The following is a 22,310-nucleotide window of genomic DNA, read 5'->3' on the forward strand; positions in this document are numbered from 1 at the left end:
TTGTTCGCAAGTGCCGTCCTGGTCATTTGCGTCGAGAAGACGACGGCAGCATTCTCCTGGAGGGTCTCTGTGAGCACGGTGAGTTCCTCACGGGAGAAGTGGACCTGCCGCTTGCGGTCGCACGCTTTTTTCGCTACTTTTCCCATTTCTATTGCTTTCACTAGGGTGGATGACGGGTTGGGATGTGTCTCAGGGTAGTATTTTTAATGGTTGTGTGGGAATTCTGATTTTATAGGTGTACGGCATGCTGTTTCCCGTTCCGGGACCATGTTTTTACTTCCGTTTCCGTATATTTACGGTCACCGTACTTTCCGATTGCCGCTCATTACGGTGACCACTAAGATGGGTGGCGGAATTGCACCTAGGGCGGCGTACGACGGCGGTGAGGGGCGTTTTGGGGACATTTCCGCCATCGCGGACTTTACACTTCCGCCATGGCGTAGTGCTCGTGCCCGATGGGTCGGAATTAGCCGCACTTTGCTCCGTCGTGCAATGGCGGAAACGCTATTTACGCTATGGCGGTCAGGTCAGTCACTTTCCGCCAGGGTCGTAATGAGGGCCTATGACTTCATAAATGATCTTGTGTTGAAGTGAGAGGAGTCCTAATTAAATACATGTAAATAACAACAGATAATTGAGGGGTTAAATGTATTGTCCTTTCAGAAAGTCAGCACCTAGGATATATAGCACCTCCCAAGTAATGTCTCCAAAGCATGAACAAAAGGAAAGCAGAGTCAAGGCTACCCCTCCCTTCAACGCACAGGTAGTGCTAGACAACCTGCAGGTGGCTAGGAGTTGTTTAGACTAGCCATTTATGATCACACCCACACTATGAAAAATACTGTTAAAAAAGTATTCTAAATTGGAAAATATAATAAAAATCAAAGATAGCCAAGTGAAGATCATATTCATTCACTATGCAATTCAATACACAGTGTGGTTAGTAACAGATAAGGTGTTTTTTATATGCATTGTAAAACATTAGCAGCATATTTCTACTGTCTTACTGTCGACACATATTGTGTGTTTCTGGTTCAGAGTCAATTTCACAACAAATTCTCTAAGTGACAAAATTCATACAATGCTCCGAACTTTCCTCAGTACTCTGTGGGGCCTTGTTGTCAAGAGACGTGTAGAAATGGTCTAAAAAATAAAAAAAATGGAGGATAAAATATGCTTAGAAAGTATGATCAAGAGGAACCTGTTTAATTAGGTGGACAAAGAACTGCAGGTTGACACCTGCGTAAGGCTATTTGAAGGCGTCTTGGGATACGATTAGTTGTTAACTGTCACATGGACAGTTGTATGTTCACGGAAGCTCTGAAGGTGGCTGCACAAGGTGGAGAAAGGGCTTGGAGTTAGGCCTAGTGATATTACAATGGGGGATAAGTCCCCTAAATGTGTGGAGATCATCATTAAGTATTTGAGGTACCTGATTGCTAGTTGTAGCAAAAGTGATGTCATTCAATGACGTCAGAGAGGTTTCAACACAAAACAGCACAGCAGTTGAAGGCAACAGTCCTCCAGGGGTCCTGAAAAGGACATTTGAAAAAACTGAGTGAGTTATTAGTGCATGCTAGAGTATACACGCAAACTGATTATGTACAAAGTATGTGAACTAAAGGGGCGTGCTAAAGGTGGCATGTCTCGCGGGTGGAGAGCAAAATTACCTGCTTGTTGAGGTGCAAGTCGATCAAATGGTGCACAGTACATTGTAGGGCAAAAGTGGAGCCGCTCTGAACTTTTAAAAGAGGGTTCAAACAAACGTCAGCAGGATAATAGAAGCGCAAAAGTAAATTTTCTATACTCGAGGGCTTAGCTGCAGTTGAAAAGGGCACTGGACTAGCAGTGTCAGCGGAAGCACTGGCTGAGAAGTGGGGCGTGTGGGTTGCCTAGCAACTCATCTTTGAAGCGTATGTGATAGACACCATAGCAGATCTAATGGCAGCAACGGCTGCTATGGCACGCGTAAAGTCTATGCCAAAGGAACAAGGCAATAGTCCGAAAGTGGTGTAAGCAAGGGAACCGAATGCGTGGGTTGCCTAGCGACTCCTGGTGAATGGCATCTGAGCGGTAGCGAGGCGATCAGAATTGACAGAGCTAGCTACCAAAAAACATTTGTAGCGGAAATCGGCTGTTACATACTGCTAGTGAAGAGTGGTGCGGCGAGAACTGGCAAGGAAATGCAATGAAGAGAGATTGAGGTTGCTTAGCTGGCAGCTGGGAAACTACAGGGTCGAAGTAAATCAGCGGCCCAGTCTTCGAGCATGCGTATATATCTGGAGTGTTTTACAGGAAGCACCAACTTTATAGACAACGCATTAATCCATCTTTAATGTAAAGAAATTCCTCATCTAGATAGAATAATTGCCTTCTACTGGTGATTACCGATGGGAGTGCAAGGCTATAGTGTGTAGGATGTCTTCTCTTTCCTTTGAGCGGACAGTTCCTATTGCACCATTAGAGGAATCTGACCCCAAGAACCATCGCATATTGGTATTTGGTTGAATGAGAATTGGAGCGAAACAAGCAGTTTCTTTCAGATGAGTGGAGGGTAGCTGATCTTTTTCTAACCATTATAAATATGTAACTAGGAGGAGGTTGGGCACTATATTTTGACTCGACTTGTGCTACATTTTAGAGTTTCTTAGGTGCTAAGAGTTTCGTAGAGCTGCGAGGTAGCCGGTGGTTGAGATGTTGCCCACAACTCGTAGTATAGTCAGACTTCGTTTTGGCCCAGTAACCTAGCACTTATAGGGCAGTAATGACACTTGATATTCCATTTAATATTTTTTAGTTATGTTTTAATATCACTATTAACGTTATTTGTCAGCCGACACGTGCTTCGACCCTTCTGGGTCTTTATCAAAGCTAATATACAGGTGATATACCTGACCTGGAGGGGTCGAAACACATGTCGGCTGACAAACAACGTTAATAATGATATTAAAACATAACTAACCAATATTAAATGGGATATCAAGCGTCATTGCTGCCCTATAAGCAGAAGGTTACCGGACCAAAACAAAGTCTCATTATAAATGTGTGCCTTTCTTAATGAAGGAGGATTGTGGTTGAATCATCTCGGGGTGATCTAAAATGAAAGTTAGAAAAACCAAGAAATCAGTGTTCTTGAGAAGCTGTGGTTGGTGCTGGCTATTCCATGACTGACTGAATCTTCTTCTAGTTAATCTGTACTTCTCTTGGCATGAGAATATATCCCATAAACTCAATTTCCTGAGTATGAAGCTGCCCTTTCCTTGTTTGATTTGTAGATGATATTATCTCAAGTGCAGCAGTACTTGCTTGATGTTATGTTACATGTTCTATCAAATCCTGCAAATACATGTAGATGCCATTCAAACATGTTGCCACAAAAACTCATGAAAACCTTTTGAATACATCAAAGCTAGAAGGTTGAACATGTGTGCAGGTGTTGCAGAGACCGACTACCAGAGGGTTGTTTTGAAAGCCTATTCCCAATCATTTACCTCTTGTCTTCTCACACGATTGTAAACTGGGCAAAGGTGAAGTTTGGTAAATCAAGTAGTGGTATTGTACTGGCTAATAAGATCTGGAAATAATGTAAGGGAAAGAGATTGTTAATGCTGATTACTGTTGTCAATGCAACAGCATAACTCTTCAGTTTTGCCCACCACAAACATGATGGGAGCTGCAACTGTAAAGTGGTTTGTCTGAAAAATCCAAAACTAGGAGAGCCCTTCAGGGTATATTTTAATTCACTATTTCCATGGTGCCCATGAGGGCCCAGCAAGGCAGCTGGCAGGGAGGTAATTTGAGAGCTGAAAAAAGGCAAATGGTGTGGGTAGGAGTGTGGGAGGTGTTGGGGAGTGAAACACTGGGGGCAGGGAGTTGGCAGGGAAGCAAGGGCTGAAAAGTGGGATAGAGGGGCAAGGCTAGTAAAAAATGGCAGAGCTGGAGAAAAGTGGGCTAATACTGACAGAATCCTCCTCTTTTCCCGACCACCGAATTCACTTGTGCCTCTTCCCAAGTTCTAATAAAATAGTAGCAAGCTGTGTCTACAAAATGCTATTTTTATTTCCATGTGCGTGCTTGCCTAAGATACGTAGAGGAAGCAATATGAATAAAGATCCTGAGTCATGCAAGGAAAAAAAAATGTCTTTGTGGCTGTACAGAAGGGGAGGCGTCATGAAACAGGAACATACAGGTACATCTTACAAAATGCCAAACACATACACCATCTCTTATTTGAAAATGAAACCGAGGAGTGGGTGACATCTGAAATGGGCAATAATAAGTGCCTAAGGAATGAAAGCAGGCGATAGGTTTGAAGATTAGCAAAGCACCACACACGGATGTGAATTGGCCCACTCTGCACACAATCACATCAGTTTTACCTAACACATCTTGAGTCAAAACTAAAAACTACAACAGATTTACAAAAAAGTTGAATTTGATAAAAATGTTTTACGATAGTGAGGCCGAAGATAAAATACACAATAGATATATCACGTAAAGATCAGGGCACTGTAAGTCAACACCATTGTCTCTCATATATATGCTCATTAAAATGTACTGTATCTGTGAGAACAAAGGAGGGCGCAGTGGGAATATATACACATATTTTCATATTGAAAAGAATGCGAAATCTAATAAGCAATATATATAACTTATTTCTAGAAATGCTCCATTGGGTGTAGTGGTTGTAAAGCAGTCTGCAGCATCTATCTTTAAATAAAAATCCCTTCCCAAATCAAATGAGCATGTCCTCACCAGAAGTCACTTTTGTGATAGACACCCATAAAGACAAGCAAGACCATTATGGTTAATGTCGTGCTTTCTGAAACAGTTTCCCACTTCTAATTCGTAGGCCCTCCATTCACCTTCACCCCTCCCTTTTCATCCAGCTCACATTTAAACAATTCTGTTTAAAGAAGCATACAAAAGTTATGTTTTTATGCTTTTCCTCTTATATACCTTTTGTCTCAATCCCTCGTTTTCCTCTCTTACACTGCTCCTGTCTCTAAAATATTAACCTTTCTATGCTCAGTTATTCACAGGCTTGGATTTCAAATCACCCCTTAATTGTTCATCTAAGTTTAAATTTAAACTATATTGAAAACAAGGTATTTTGAACTCTACAGAAACCACCATGCATCAATATCTACCCCATTACCTACTTTGCCCTTTTATTTTGTTTTTTGTGCACGAGGGGAACCGTGATTGATACTTCTGCTTTGATGTACTGTACTTATTGTAGTGTGAGGTACTGGGGGGATTCTCCCCCGAGAAAATCTTTTAAAATAATGTGTTAAAATTGTGCATTTTCTGTAACAAATTGGTTAAAAAGTCCTATGGTTTACTATCGGTTTTGTGGGATAAGACGTGAAAAAAATTCCAAAGATGCCAAGCCCAAGATAGCATAAAGGAGCATTTTCCAACTCATATTCATGTTGCCTTTGCCCATTAAGTGCAGATGTTCTTCCAGAATAAAAATCCTGGTTCATGCTGAAAGTGCCATACATCTCCTTCCTAACTACACCAATATATGCCAGTATTGCCATGTAAAAACAAACTTATGTTTGCTTTACCCCTAATGCCAGTAAGGATACTATACGAAAACATATCCTTACTGGCTCTGTCAATGCATGCCAAGATCCTCATGTAAGAACATATTTCTGTTTGCTTTGCCCTTAATGACAGTAAACAAATGCCCCCCCCACCCCCACACAGTAAGAAAACATGCTCAGGCTGGCTGCACGCACCAAGGTAACCAGTATGACCACATACAAACAGTGATTATGTTGTTTTTGCCCTTGTTGGCAGGAAAAGTGTTCTTACATGGGTATACTGGCCTACAATGCTGCAGCCATTCTCGACATGTTTAAAACATGTTCCATCTGCTTGCATCAAGTTAGGCCAATACAGTCATGTGAAAACACTCATCATGTTGGCTTTACACTTAATGTCAGTGAAAAAGTAAAAAATGGTATGCCTCAGTAAGAAAACATGTCTAATCTGCGTGTGCCAATGTAGGCCAATAAGGCCACATAAGAAAATCCATGCTGACTTAGCGCTTGATGCCATTATAACATGCATTGCCACAGTGAGAAAACATGTCCTTGCTGGCAGCTACAAATGCTCCCCGCTCCACATGTATGGTTCTCAGGCATGCCACATCCCACCCACCTGCCTGCTCCTTCCGTTATCCTCCACGATAACATGTCCCACCGCCTGGCCTATGTGCTTAATCAGCATGACCGTCTCCATACTGAACAGTCCTTCACCCTCCAACCCCCACGCAGTCCACCGCTCCACCGCTTCAACTGGTTACACCAACCTCATCTATGCCCAGCTTGTTGACACTTCCAACATCATTGACCTTGCCTTATGGAACGCAAGATCCTTATGCAACAAAACTGAGACTGTCTTGGACTTATTCCTACCGCTAAATCTTCACTTCCTCTGCATTATCGAAACATGGATTCCTCCCCACAATGCAACAGTTCCTCCTTCACTCACTTCCTCCTTCTCTACATTCGCCCACATTCCCTGTTTCTCCAGACGTGGCAGCGGCATTGGACTTCTATATCACCCAAATTACCTATCTGCTCCCGGTCCGGTACCTATACTAGAATTTCCCTCCTTCGAATACATTTACAAGATCTTCACCTCTCCACAGGCTATATTCTTTCTCATCATCTACCATCCACCTGGCGTGCTACGGTCTTTCTGTGAGGACATTGACCTCTTTCTAGGTCACATCTCACCTAGCCCCACACCACTGATCGTGCTTGGTGACTTTTTTTTTTTTTTAATTTCTTTTATTGATTTTATGCAAACAAAACAACGAAAACCAAACAAGCAGCATAATCATGATAGTTCAATTACACATCAAGTTATCATAGTCACTGCTCCCATTATCCCTTCCTCTCCCCGTGAGCCTATTTGTCAATCTCTTTCAATGTCTGGCACATGCGGCCGGGTTTCGTTCTCTTTGGAGTCCGTTGGATTTGATATTACTCCAAACAATTCTGTTATTAGCGTTTTCCAGGCCAATATGGTGCCCACCTCCCCCTCATCAGCCCGGCTACTCGCATCTTGCCATGCCACCGTTTCAGCCTCCGCCCATTTCTGTAAATCCTTCCACCATACATCCACCTTAGGTTTGTGGCATTTCTTCCACCCCATGGCGATCCTACGTTTCGCAAGCACATACGCCAGATTTCTCAGTTTCTCAATATGTTTGAGTTTCCGTGGCTTAGGGAACCCGCCCAGTAAGCAGGCCCAAGCCGTGTCTGTGACAAGAGTAACCCCTTTATCGGCCTGTTTCTGCGCCACTTCTCCCCAGTAGCACCTAATAATCGGGCACGACCAAAACATATGTGTCATGTCAGCGTTTTCCAGGTTACATTTAGGACACACTTGTACTCCAGCGTTTCGGAACTTAGATATCCTCAAGTAGGTCATGTATGCCCTATGCGTTACATACAGCTAAACTTGTTTTAATCTGGCATTTCTAGACACTTTTTTGTGGTAACCCAGGGCACGCTCCCACATCCCGTCCTCCATCGGGGCCCCCACTTCCACCTCCCAGTCCAGTCTCAGATGCGTCACATCTTTCCCCACCTTAGCCATCACCATCTCATACAGTCTCGAGATCTCATGACCCCCTTCAGATATATCATACATTGTTTCCAAAACTGCATCTGGTTCTTCTATCAAAACTGTTTCTGTGCAGGTGTTCTTAATCATCCGCACCAATCTAATGTACGTGACATATTGACCCGTGTGTAGCCCCGCCTCTTCGTTGAGTTCTATAAAGTCCTTAATGGATCCCTCTTGCCAAACATTGCCTAGCGTTGCCAGCCCCACCGATTCCCAGTAAGTCCTAACAATCGCCCTCAGCTGATCATCCCCTCCTGTCAAAGCAACCAGCGGTATCTGCAGGAGGCACGGGTATGGGACTTCCATTAGGCGACAAGCCCTATGCCAAATTTTCCATCCAAGCCTCAACATCGCAGGACGCCCCCTCATTTCAGTTTCGGACAGCCAGATCATTTCCTTCAAATAAAACGGGGCGCAGTCCTGTCCAAGCACCCTGTGCTCAGGGCTCACTTCATCAGAAAGCCACTTAGCCACATATTGTAACTGTCCCGCCAAATTATAAACTTTAAAATGCGGCAGTCTGATACCTCCTTTTTCATAAAAGTTCTGCAGTTTCCAAAACGCCACTCTATTTCGGGTACCGTGCCACAAGAAATCCCTACACATGCTGTTCAATTTACTGAAAAACTTCTTGGGTATTATGTATGGGATATTACTAAAGTAATGCAGGAGCCTGGGCAGAACCACCATCTTGAGCATAGCCCCCCGCCCCATCATCGCCAAGGGCAATCTTGCCCAGAACTGCATACTGTTTCTAATTTTCTCGACGGCTATTTCCGTATTGTGTCTGTGTTCATCTTGCACCGTGTGATATATATCTACGCCCAAATAGTGAAAAGAGCTAGTTGCCCATGGTACCTGTAGCACCGGTAGTCCTTCTACAGGGATCCCCTTATAGCTACCTAGTGGGAATATGACAGACTTTTGGGGGTTCACCGAGATGCCCGACAACTCTGCATACCTTTCCATGACTTCAAGTATGTATAAGAGATTTTCTTCTGGGTATTGCAAGTACAGCAACAAATCATCCGCGTACAAGGATATCAAGTGTCGTTCCCCTCCTACCTCAATGCCAATCGCCTCATACTGTGCCCTAAGGCATATTGCCAGAGGCTCCAGGGCCAAGATGTAAAGCATCGGGGACCAGGGGCACCCTTGTCTGGTGCCTCTGCCAAGTTGCCATCTTTCGGATATCACCGCTCCAGTTGGAACCCTGGCAAGCGGCTCACTATACAACATCTTGGCCCACCTGATATAGCACGGCCCCATTCCATACCCTTCCAAAGCAGCCAATAGCCATGACCACTTAACCGAATCAAAAGCTTTGACTGCATCTAGAGACACTATCGCCATCTTACCCTCGTTCTTACTACCCCATTCGACCACCCGGTGAAGTCGCCTATGGTTGTGTGTTATGTTTCTGCTCGGGACATAACCCGTTTGATCAGGATGTATGAGTCTACGAATCACTTTCCGCAATTGATTTGCTAAGACAGCCGTGAGAATCTTGCTGTCCTGATTTAGCATCGACAGAGGCCTGTAGGAACTACATCTATGCTCCGGTTTATTGGGCTTGGGCAGCGGTATTATGATCACCTCTCTGAGTGACTCAGGCCACCATCCTGTCTCAAACGCTTCATTCAGCATGTCCAGCATTGGGGGGGGGATTTCCTCTCTGTATACTTTATAAAATTCGCTGGGGAACCCATCTGCCCCTGGGGTCTTACAGGTAGGCAACTGCTTCACTACCTCTTCTAACTCCTCCAACGTGATTGGCTCATCTAACTCCTCCCTCTCTTCGTCGCTTATCTTGGGCAGCCCTATTTCTTCTAACGTTTCGATTTTCTTGCGCTGGTCGCCTATCTCATCATCTCCTTACAGCACTCTGTAATATTCCACAAATTCTTTGTTAACCCCCTCTTGCGTGGCCACTTCATCTCCGTCCTCCCTAATAATGGTCCTAATCGGAGGCCTAGGGGTCTCGCTTTTGTATAGCCAGGCCAAAAGGCGGCCTGTCTTGTCTCCCCCCGCGTGCTGCCTCTCAACATATTTCTTATAATTGAGATTGCAGAGTCTTTCCCAATGCCCTGCACATTGTTGCTGTAGTTGGAGTACCAGCTCTGTGTCCACGTCATCGCTCTTCAATGTTGTTTCTAGCTCAGTTTCCGCCCTCTGTAGGTCAGCCAAGACCCCACCCTGTAGCCCTCTTGACTTAGCGATGGCCGCCCCCCGCATCACCATCTTAAAAGCTTCCCATAATGTGCCCGCAGAGTCAACACTTCCAGTATTCTCCTCAAAGAAGTTAGTAATCTCTTCCCTTATATCTTCTCTAAAGATTGGATCTTTGAGCGCCTCCGCTCGGAGGCGCCATGTAGGGATCTTCGCCCTCAGGGGGCAATATTGCCATCCGAGGATCAGGGGCGAATGATCCGAGAGGACCCTGGCCTTATATTCGATTTGAGTAATCTCAGACATCACATCTGCTGTAGCAAAGACGTAATCGAGCCTAGTGTGCAGTTGGTGCGGGGCTGAATAGTGCGAGTATTGCCTCTCAGTGGGATGTTTTATCCTCCACGCATCTGTAAAGCCAAAATCAGTTAGCAGCATCCGCAACACTCTCGCCGCTGGGCTAAGCTTACCCACCCTGTCATCTGATCTGTCCACCACAGGATCCAACACACAATTAAAGTCCCCGCCCCAGATCACCGCGCTCCCTATACACGTACTAAGATTGGTACACAGGGCTCTGAAATATGCTGCTGTGTTTTGGTTGGGGGCATACGTATTTACTATGCATACCTCCCTGTTTTCCACCAGCCCCCGCAATATAGCCGTCCTTCCATCAGTTTCAACCACCTCTTGTATCGATTTGAACGGGACATGCAGTGCCACCCAGATTAACACCCCCCGGGCATATGCAGAGTATGGCGAACCCACTACGGTCCCTTTCCACTTTCTCTTAACTAGGTCCAACTTCTCCCACGTCAAGTACGTTTCCTGTAGTAATGCAATGTCTATTTTCTGCCTTTTCAGATACATCATGATTTTGCTTCTTTTCAGGTAGCTCTTAAGGCCCCTGACGTTCCACGTTATTATCCTGAGGTCCCCCATAGGTCGTTAATAAGCACCCTCCCGATCCTCCGTCGATTACGCCCCTTCATTCACCGCAAGTACAATAAACTGATTCCTCCAAATAGGCTCGAAACAAAACTTAAACTCCCCATAACCACACACACACTCAACTTCCCATCCCCCAACCTTCTTCCCACCCACCCCTCCCCCAACAATACCCTTCCCAACCGTTGCCCAGCTCCATTCCTGGATCTCAGGCACCCCCACATCTAGCCCTGCCTAGCGCAAGCTTCTACTCAGGGCTCAGTAGGATAAAGCCACCCTAATGGCCGCTGAAACTAATAGTCTATTGGGGTAGGTCGTCCGTGTTCTGTTGCTCCTTTCAAAAAACATTACGCATTCAATTGCCAAACCGTTACCAATTACAGTTACACTCACTATATTCCAGTCCAAATCGAGCACCAGGCTCAGATTGTGTACAAGGTTCAGTTAGCTACAGTTTCTCTATACAATCAGGGTCTTTCTCCTTACTAAATCTTCATTCGGTATGATCCTGCCGATCACGATCCGCTTCTTGTTCCGGGCAGCCCTGCAGGTCCAGCCATGTGACAACGTCCTCAGGGGTATCGAAAAATAGCGCTTTGTTCTTATGTAGCACTTTCAATCGTGCCGGATACAGAAGCATGTATTTGATTCCTGCTGCCCTCAGCCTCCTTTTGACGGCTACGTAACTGTATCTCTGCCTCTGCACCAGTATCGTGTAGTCTGGATATGCTGTGATGTTGGTGGATGCTCTCTCTATCGTGCCGCCCTAAGAAAGTATTCGAGGATCTTTTCTCTATCCCTGTAATTCAGGATCCTCGCGGTGATCGGTCTTGGAGGGGCCCCCGGCCGGGGTTTCCTCATCAGGGCGCGGTGCGCCCTCTCCACCGTGAATCCCTGCGAAAGATTACCGGCTCCGATCCCTTGTAGGATCATGTTTTCAACATAGTTTGTGGGATCTTGGCCTTCTTCTCCCTCCGGAAGGCCAACCACGCAAATGTTGTTTCTCCTCGCCCTTCCTTCCGCCTCTTCCACACGATTTTCAAATTAGCAACCTGTTGTTTTAAGACATGAATCTCCTTCGCATTGCTCGTGCTAACATCAGTGTTAATCTTCACCCCACTTTCCAGACCGCTGGTCCTTTCTGCAAGTGCCCTAACATCTTGACGTAGCAGGGTGAGTTCTGTACCCACGGCATCAATCTTATTCTCTAGAGCTGTGCGTAGATCCGCCATTGCCAGCACTTTAGCCCCGTTATAGCCTCTAGGATCTGGTGCTTGTCCCCTTCGGGGGCGTCCTCCGCAGGGGTCTCGATCGTGCTCTGTACCGATGTTGAGGGGGTCCGTTGCGTTCTTGTGAAAGTCTCCATCGTTGGTTGCTTGGTCTTGACTCTCAACCCTTTCGCCGACATGGCGCTTCCCTCCACTCCTGTACGCTTCCGCCTTAGTGCTACTGTTGCACTGTCCTCGGTCCGACAATGGTCCGGCTTCCAGGTCACCTAACTCACATTCGAGATGGCACTCCCCATTCAACTTCCGTAGGCCTCGTCACCCAAGCATCCAATGTCATCTCCTCCTGCGGTCAGATCGCCGAGGCTCCATTAGCGTATGTCAGGCCGGGCGCTCTCATGGATTCGACCACTCCGCCATATCACCCTATTGTATTATTTCTCCAGGCAATTTACCGCAGCCGTGTCCCGCAGGTCCGGGGAATCAGTTTCATTTCTCCTCGGAGGCCTCTCCTTTGTTAGCCGCCATCTTGGTGTCGAAGCGGCCACACAGTCACACCGACAAAAACATGTATATCTCACGATTCTCGGGGACTATGAACTTCTCCAGCGAACTTCACTTGGCGTGCGGCTTCCGACGCCTGATCCTCCAAGTTCTAGGCGCTCGTTGCAGATTCAGCAGGTAACTTTGGCAAAAATAGAGTCGGATCATCAGGAGCTCCTCACGCAGCACGTCCTATTCCATGGCCAGTTAGCCATGCCCCCATCGTGCTTGGTGACTTTAATCTCCATCTCTCCACCACTCACCTAACTTCCCCCTTCCTCTCAATACTCGACTCCTGCCTACTCACCCCTCTCCCTGATCCAACCACTCACATGTACGGCTCCACTCTCAATCTAATCTTTGTTTTTTCTTTCACTGCTTCCTCTGTATCTGATCTCCCTTACTACTTGTCAGACCATCCCTTACTCTCAGTCTCTCTTCCCCCTCTCCCCTCCTATTCACCCCTCCCTCCACCTCCTTCTGCAGACGTGACATATGCAATTTCGATTCTTCACTTTTCTAAGACACCTGCGCCAACTCCTTTCCTCCTTTCCCTCATTTTACCACTTTCTCTGCGAATGAGGATCTTTCCTCATCCCTCACTTCTAGCCTTGACCAACTCTACCCTCTCACCACCTTCTGCCCCACCCACAAACACACTCAACCCTGGCTCTGTCCTCATCTCCTATCTATGCGCCGCCTCCTCGGCTGCCTTGAAAGACGCTGGCACAAGCGCTGCTCTCCAGCCAACCAGACAACTTACTTCTCCTACCACACTCTCTACGACAAATGCATCTAATCTGCCAAGCAAACATACTTTTCAGACCTTCTCCACACTCAGTCTACTCACCCTCATCGCATCTCTCAAACTCTGACTCGCCTTCTCTCTCTTCCCACTCCTGAAACTTCTATTGCCTCACCTCTCTCAGCTACTGATCTCGCTAACTTTTTCTCCTCCAAGGTACATACTCTACGTCAAAATATTCTTCAATCCCGCTCATACATCCCCTCACTCCATCTTTCCCTACCCCCTCCACCACCGTTCTTAACATCGCTCCTGTCTCAGACTCTGAAGTCTCCCTTCTCTTGTCTTAAACTCACCCTACCGCTGCCCCTGGCGATCCACTTCCGACCTCTCTCATTCCCAAAGTTTACCCGCTCCTGATACCTTTTCTTACCTCCTTTTTTAACATCTGTCTTGCTACCTCTGCATTTTCCTCAGCCTTCAAGCATGCAATCATCATTCCCATCTTGAAAAAAAAACCTGCAAATCCCCTTCTGGTATCAAACGTTCACACCATTTCTCTCTTAACCTTTCTATCCAAGCTCCTTGAACACCTTGTCTATCTCAACTCTCAGCACATGTCTCAAATCTCCCACTTCTCCCTACTCAATGAGAGTTCTGCCCCTGCCACTCCACTGAAACAGCTCTTACCTCTGTTTTTAACTCCCCCCTCAGCACCTGCTACTCTAAACACTCTTCTGTCCTTATCCTTCTTGACCTATCTGCTGCCTTTGACACAGTAGATCAATCTTTAATACTTGACTCTCTCTCCTCCTTTGGCTTCAGTGGTCCTGTCCTCGCCTGGTTCACATCCTATCTATCTAACCGTACCTTAGCCGTTTCTTGGGGCGGCTGCACTTTCCCTTCCTTTCCACTCTCCCATGGCGTCCCCCAAGGCTCCATACTTGGCCCTTTTCTCTTCTACTTGTATACCTCCTTTCTCGCTCCTATCATCTCTTCCTTTGGAGTCTCTCGCCACTTCTATGCTGACAACACTCAGCTTTTACTCTCTTTCTCATCCTTCACCCCCGACATCATCACAAACTCTCCTACTGTCTCATCACCATCAAATCCTGGATGACCTCCCACTTTCTTACCCTGAACGCTGGGAAAACAGAAGTTCTATTTTTTCCCGCTAATGTTCTCCCTCCCCCTGCTCCTCCTCCTTCCATTCTCTTCCCTCCCTCCCTCCTCCTTATCGCCCCCTCTGCCCACAATCTTGGTCTCCACTTTGACACTAATCTCTCCTTCGCTCACCACATCTCTCTTACTTCAAGAGCCTGTCGTTTCCATCTGTATAACATACTCAAAATTCGCCCTTTCCTTATCGTCCTTAATCTTCTCTCGACTTTTCTATTGCTCTGTTCTCTTCTTTGGCCATCCTTCCTCACAACTAGCTCCTCTCAAATCAATCTACCACTCCTCCATCTGTTCTCTCTCTCTTCTTTCGCATCGGGACTCAATTTCTTCATCCCTTACCACACTGAGATCGCTCTCCCTTCACTCTCAACTCAAGTACAGCTTCCTTTGTCTTGTCCTCAAAACTCTCTATGGTCTCGCCCCCTACTATCTTGCATCCCTCCTATCCTTCTATTCTCCCTCTTGTTCTCTCCGCTCAGCTGATCACTTCCTAATTACTGTACCGTGCGCCCCTTGTGCACCATCCTGTTTTCGATCCTTCCAACTTCTTGCTACTCTTCACTGGAACCTTCTCTCTCTCCCTCTCCGCTCTATTACCTCCTATTCCTCCTTCTGCTCTTCTTTAAAAATGCACCTACTCCAGGCACCTGCCTGACTGTCAACGGACGATTCTGAACATTGATCCTCACTGCATACGAAATGTATTACTGACTTTTCTCTGTAAATTGTACTACAAATTGTTCTTTGCTACTTGATTCTATACGTTGACTCACATTGCTTATTTCATGTATTGCATATTGTTCTCTGTAAAGTGCTTTGTTTAAAAGCGCTACATAAAACTCAATAAATACAAATACAAATGTACATGTAAAAATGCTCATGTTAGTTTTGTCCTTCACGACAATACAAAATGCTGTGATAGAGAAATAGAGCATATCATTGATGGATGCCCAAAAGCCAATTCCTTCATATTTATGAAGGCTTATGCTGTCTTTGCCCTTAACACCAGTATGAATACAATGGAATAGTAAGAAAACTTGTCTAGACTGGTTGCACCAAGATAATCCATGTACTAACACTCATCATGCTAGCTTTGCACTTAGCACTAGGAAGAAATGCTAATCCATAGTAAGACATATCTTTGCTAGCTGCACAAATGCCTCCCTTGAAAGGACCTTCATCATGTTGGCTTTATCCTTGATTCCAGGAAATAAATGCCATGTCACAGAAAGAAAGCCTGTCCAAACTTGCTAAACTGTAAGGAATTTTATCTAGGCCCTGTGCTTCTCTGATTTTCATTTGCTAAAGCATGGGAAATTAGCTCAGTATTACATCCTTTTTATATGGGACGCTTTGGCTATGGCAATGCGAGACTTAGGGCTACAGTAAGCACACTAAATATTGGCACTCACGGTTCAGATGCACCAGGCTCCACAATCGTTGTATCACGAAATAAGCAGACCACACAATAACAGTCCACACATGGTTTTCATATTAATGGTCTCTGGCCTTTTATCTTCACTTTGCAAAACAGAATAAAACAAACACATATTCTATTTGAGTAAACCTGGTACAACACATGCATTTTTATATGCAACCTTGAAATATAACTGATACTTCAGCAGGCCTACAAACTCACACCTTCCAACAAATGATTATCTGCACAAAGAAAATAAAACATTCTGTTTTCTGATGCATGAAGAGCAGATGGGTTTTTCCCCCCTTGTGCCTAATCGGACACTTCATTAATTAGAATAATATTACCTCTGAATGGATTTTTCTCTTTTATTTTGTCACTTATGCTTACCAAGATTACAGTGCCACTTTATCTGCATGGCCGTCAGAGAGATGTCTTCTACGAAATGGGCCGTCTCTCATTCTCCACTGCCTGCCGAGATCACAGCCAACACTTGCACGTTTCCCTCCTTCCTGCACTGTCTCCAGCTCAGCTACCAATCCCCACACACAGACTGCAGCTTCACATCCGCAGCCAGCCAGCACCCAATCTCTTCTTCTATTCAATCTTTTTTCTCAACAACCTTTCTTCTCTCCTCTCCCAGCTTTCAAGCTCTATTTTCTTCTGTCGCCCTGCATATATATTCATAAGGAAAGCATATGGTTTCACCAACCACTTTCGTACCTCCTGCCGTGAGATCATCAATCAATCAAACACCTCTCCTTTTAGCCAACAGCCCAGTAATTTTCCAAAATCCTTTCTGCTTCCCAACAATAACCGTCATACAGCACTTTTTTTTCCAGCCCAGATGAATGTACATTTCATATCATGACATGCTGTACTTACAAAAGAGTTTTTTTTTTTCTAGGGCACGTTTTACTGTTTTCCACTTCCCCAAGCACATTGCAGCTCAGCTTGCAATGTGTACTTTCATTTTCTAACCCAAAATTGTGGTTTGAGTTCATGCACCCCAAGCATGCAGCTGGGCTCTGGCCTAAACCCCAGTCTAATTAGTAATTAGTTTAGCTTGTTAAGGGTAAATATTAGTGGATTAGTACTTGGCAATGTTAATTGTTAGTAGCCAACACTGCACTGCACTGAGCTAACTCCCAAATCATGCCTCACACCAGCATCAACTCACACACCTAGCACAACATTAGCACCATTTTTGCATTGTGCACCTTACCACAATTGAATTCAGTGGCACTGCTAAAATTAGCACACAATTGAAATTCATCCACTAATTATCCATACATTATCTCCACTTGTTTCTGTAAGGACCTAAATAAACAAGGACCTCTACCGAAACATGAATCCTAGCTACACCACATTATTCTTTTTTTTAATTATTATTATTTTTTCATTTAAAATGTTTCAGTTTGCATACAAATTTATACATTTCATATCTCATCATCAGAAACTTTTACATTATCATGTCATATAACAGTTGAGCAATTGTTTTTTGTATCTATAAAAGAATGAACACTTTTATTTTATATGCAGTTTTCATCTGTCATGATAAATGTTCAAAATTGAATTGTCGTGATAATTGTCTTTTTGTTTTTGCCAGAAATTATTTGAGACCATCTCTCTTCTTCTCTTTAGCTGGTACTAGTGGTTCTAGTGTGAGGCATTGTCTTTACAAAATGAATCCTTTGTTCATCCAAAGTACCATGTGATCCCCTTTGACACAATGTGAGAACATAAACTTTTCATTAATAATCAGCAGTTACTGTCCATTGAACCGATCATTCACAATGTTCATGTGATTAAAACCTGTGAGTATGTGTTTTTCACATGTTTTGCAAATATATTTATATATATATTGTAGTTATGTGTGTCTCTTCTTTATATTTTTGTTTCGTTTTTCTTTTCAAGCTTACAAATCCACAACAAACCATGCTTATCCAAAAAGAGCAATATGTGTCCATGCATTCAATAGATGCAAAGAGATAAGTGGCAATAAATGTTCATATCTAGGGATAAGTGGGAGCAAATGTCCATACGTAGGGATAAATAGTTCATATTTCCAACATTGTTCATGAATCAAGGATAGACAGAGATTAGAGACATGAATAGACAAGGAATGGAATGTAACATTCCTTTAGACCAGCAGTGGCATATCCAGTACAAAGCCTAATGCTGGTCCCGGCACTGTTGAAAAATGCACTTGTTTGCTGGACAGGCTTGTGTCCATGCCACACATTTTCTCAGAACATGGATGCATGTTTCCATCCCCTATGTCTGGGGTCCCTCATTTATGCTTGGCAGTCCCTCTATTTTCTTCCCCCCTTCTCGATCTAGGGGACTCCGGTCCAGGGGTCTCCGGTCCAGGGGACTCCCCTCCAGGGGCCTCCTCTGCTGACACCCAGCTCAATGGGTGCTGGTGAGGGAAACAAGTTAGCAATCTAAATCAGACAAGAAACAGACAGGTTAAGTATCAAGCAAAGTACTGATTTATTTTATTCCAGTACTCTTGCCAACTACCTGTAAATAAATATGTGCATTAAACCACATACAAATGTAAAATGTACAACCACATTTTCCCTTTTTTTACACAACATGCATTCATACTTTCATGCACACCGACCTACCTGCTTTGGTGAATTCTTTTCATCCCTGGCATGAGCTACTTACCTCACTACCATTCCCTGATCTATTCATCTTGATCTCTTCTGGAACCCTTCCTTACGCCTCTCATTCTCTACTGGTTTCTTCATTCTGTTCCAACCTCCTGATCTCAAGTTTCAGGTGGAACAACTTTATCTGGTTCACATGTACAAATTGTTCCACAGCCAGATCTCCGTCCTTCACCATGATCCTATAGACAACAGGGGAAACCTTGTCCACAATTTTGTACGGGCCGTGCCAGGATGCTAAATATGTGGAATTCTTTTTTTGCCTTTTTTCCAAAATTGAATTTGAACCCCTAGTCTCCCACTTAATATTCCTTCACAGATGTTTTTCTATCATAGTACGATTTTGCACTTTCTGCCGCCCTTTCCAGATTTTGCTGTGAAAACGCAAATGCTTACTGCAAGTGTTTTCTTAGCTCTTTCACATACTAATGAATTGTGGTTGCATTTTCCAGCACTTGTTCATTAGTCCTGTACAATAAATATCATGGCACAACCATTGTCCTGCCTGTCATAATTTCACGAGGGCTGAGGCTTGTGGATTTTGATTGTGTTGACCTAATGGCCATTAGTACCAAACAGAGTCGCAAATCCCAGCTGGACCCTGCTTCAGCCACAAATCTTTTCAGAATGTCAATGATTGATCTATTGCAATGTTCCACACCAACAGAAGAAGATGGCCGATAGGAAATATGGAGTTTCTTTTTCACTCCCAAGATTTTGCACTTCCACTGTCTTATTCTATCCTTTAAGGTAAGCCAAATCTGGAAAATATATGATTTACTAACAAAGTAGCTGCTGTTTGTGTACTACAGTCAGGTGCTGGAATGCACTCCAACCATTTGGACATTAGACAGGTGACTGTCAGCATGCACCTGTTTCCTTGTGCTGACCTTTGGACTGGACCAGTGAAATCTATTTGCAAATGTGACATGGGGAGTGCAGCCCTCTCTTCTTATGTGGTGCCCTATGTGTTGGGGATGCAGGCTATAACTGTGCACTCACCAAACATCCCTGAGTATACAACTCCACATCTTGGGACATGTGTGTCCAATAAGCATATTGTTTCAATATTTCCAATGTTTTCTGTGAACCTCTGTACCACCACAGTTACTACATCATTGGCATGATGTAGCATCAACTCCCGAGATAACAAAGGGACCACCCACTGAATTTGGCCCGACACAGAATAGTGAAGTATCAGTCCATCTTGTAATCAAATTCTCGTTTTGTTCTTTAACAATACTCTCAACTCTTCTCTCCCTTTGTAATCCACCGCTGTCAAAGGATTTTGCTCTGCATCTAACAAATAGTTGTAGAACAGACCTAGATCAGGGTCTTCTTTTTGTGCCATGACCAAGTCCTGATCAGGGGTGTCAAAACTCCCTCGCACCACAGGCAGAACACTTGCTCCCTGAGTCTTGGACCGTGTTATCGCATTTAAATGGACTTCACAGAGTAGGTGCTCAATATTCTCTGAAACAAGCTTATCAATGGCCTGAATCAGTTTTCCATGTTGGAGTGGCTTTTTGTTATATTTGACCATTTGTCTCAACTTCCACCCCAGTAAGTATTCTGCAAAACTGTTCTGGGCATATTCAGAGTTGGTAACTAAAACTATTTCTTTATACATATTTTCCACAGCTGTGGATATTGCCAATTCTGCAACTTGACTGCTTCTGGAACACAGATTCATGGAGTGATCTGGCAGGACGAAAGGAAGCGAGTGTCCGTGTACAACTTCTTTAGTGCCGTCTCCCTCCACGAATATTTCGAACATCGCCTCGATATGGAGACATATGAGGGCTATATTCTATACTTTTCTATTGCGGTCTACAATCTCCCCCGATATTACAGCTTTCATGTGGTGTATTTACCCCTGGGTTCCCAGTCCTGATCCTTGGTGCGCAGCACTAGTGTTAAGAGCCTCTTGCACTCATCTCGACTTCCTTCGCTACTCAGTGGAAACGTGTTACTTTAACGTCCACAGTGAAGACGTTCTCCTCTCCTATTACCGTCACTTTACAGTATTTGCTTTGACGAAACTGGAGTCGGTTGCTTTTCATCTTTAACCTTTAAAACGTCTGGGAGCATCCCTACATGGAGACACGATTCATCTTCTCAGACATTTATTCTCAGTTGTCTGTGAATGTACTTATCCGTTATTTGTACAGCGGGTTTTTTTTGTTGCTTTTGATCCCCTGATGAATTTCAAGTTTAATTGGCTAAATATGTTTTTCTGAATGAAACATGTCGGGCATATGAACATCTTAAACATTAGGGTGTTTCACATTGTCCTATTTAACGGTTTTTTTTGTCACCCCAGTAGCGACTGTAAGGGGTAGACAATTAATAAAGAGTAATGTATTCATATACCTTTATCAAATCCTGAATAGGGGTTGTTAAAGGGCGCTACCCATCAAAAGTGTTAGTTTTTTTAGATTTGTATAGGTAGGAGTTTTTTCATTTTGGTGTATAGGTGACACCTTTATTTTGTTTTGTGAAAGTTTTTTTCAGTATCTTATTTAAACTGATTCAGAACTTTTATCGTATTTTATGAACTCTAGTGCACCCAGTTTTATATTTGTCTTTTAGAGATGTTGACTTTTGAGAAATTTGAATAAAATTGTATTGAATTTGACTTATAATTTCCTGTATGTGGTCCTTATTTGGTTTACGGACTATGTTTGAAAATAGGGATATAATTTAGAGAGATATTAGAAGAGAAAGACGTTTTTGTCCCCCTTTTGTCGAATATTGTCTACAAAGCTTTCTTAGGAGTTCGGGACATACGTCTATAAATAACTCCTTTTTGGTCTCTCTTAGTTAGTTGTCACTCTTGGAATACCACCACATCTAACCCACACATTCCCTATTCTGGCCACCAATTATTTTTCAGAATCACCCCCACATTGTATGCAAGTCCATCCACATACACAGTTGAGAGATCCTTGCACGTTTCTTCATTGAAGGCATTATGTAGGGATTGTTCAAATTCACCCACATTTTTCCTAACTCTGTGTCATCTGTAGCACTCACTGCCTTTTGGCCACCAGACTCTTTTTATTCTGTCCATGTCTAACTTCCACTGTGAATCCAAGTAATTCAAATGTCCATGAAGTGAATCTTGACTGAGCTTAGTTCCCTGATCTGAATCATTTAGTCTACACAAATTGAAGAGTTTGTTGATTTGTTTCAACAATTACCCACTCCCCTTGAATAATGGGGCAGAAAGGCTGTACTGCCCAAACCGTGGCTACCAGTGCTTTTTCACATTCACTAAATTGTGTTTCTACCTGTGTTAATGCTTTGCTGGCATATGCAATGATTTTCTTGTTTGAATTATGCCTTTGATATAAAACTGCTAACATACACTGATCTGTGAACCCTAATTCTATGAAGAAATCTTGGTTCTTCTTCAGGTAAGCTAGACATGGGGCTTTTCTCAGACAATCTTTCAATTTGGCTACCACCTCACATTCTTCCTTTCCCCATTTCCAGGGCAGCATCTGCTTTATTAGCTTGGTCAATGGTTGTGTCATTTATGCATACCCTTCAATGAATGTCCTCTTGTACCCTGTCATCCCTAATAAACTCTTCAAGACTTTCAAATTTGCGGGACCATTTAAATTTTAGATGGCCTCAACATTTTTCTTTTGTGGGTTTAATCTGTGCTCTGTAAATTCATGTCCCAGAAGGTTTACCCTTTTCCTGCACCAGTGCACTTTCTGCAATGACTCCTTTGCCCCAGCCTTTTG

This window comes from Ambystoma mexicanum, chromosome 4q (assembly GCF_040938575.1).
Source record: "Ambystoma mexicanum isolate Mex_15411 chromosome 4q, UKY_AmexF1_1, whole genome shotgun sequence".
Classification (NCBI taxonomy): domain Eukaryota; kingdom Metazoa; phylum Chordata; class Amphibia; order Caudata; family Ambystomatidae; genus Ambystoma; species Ambystoma mexicanum.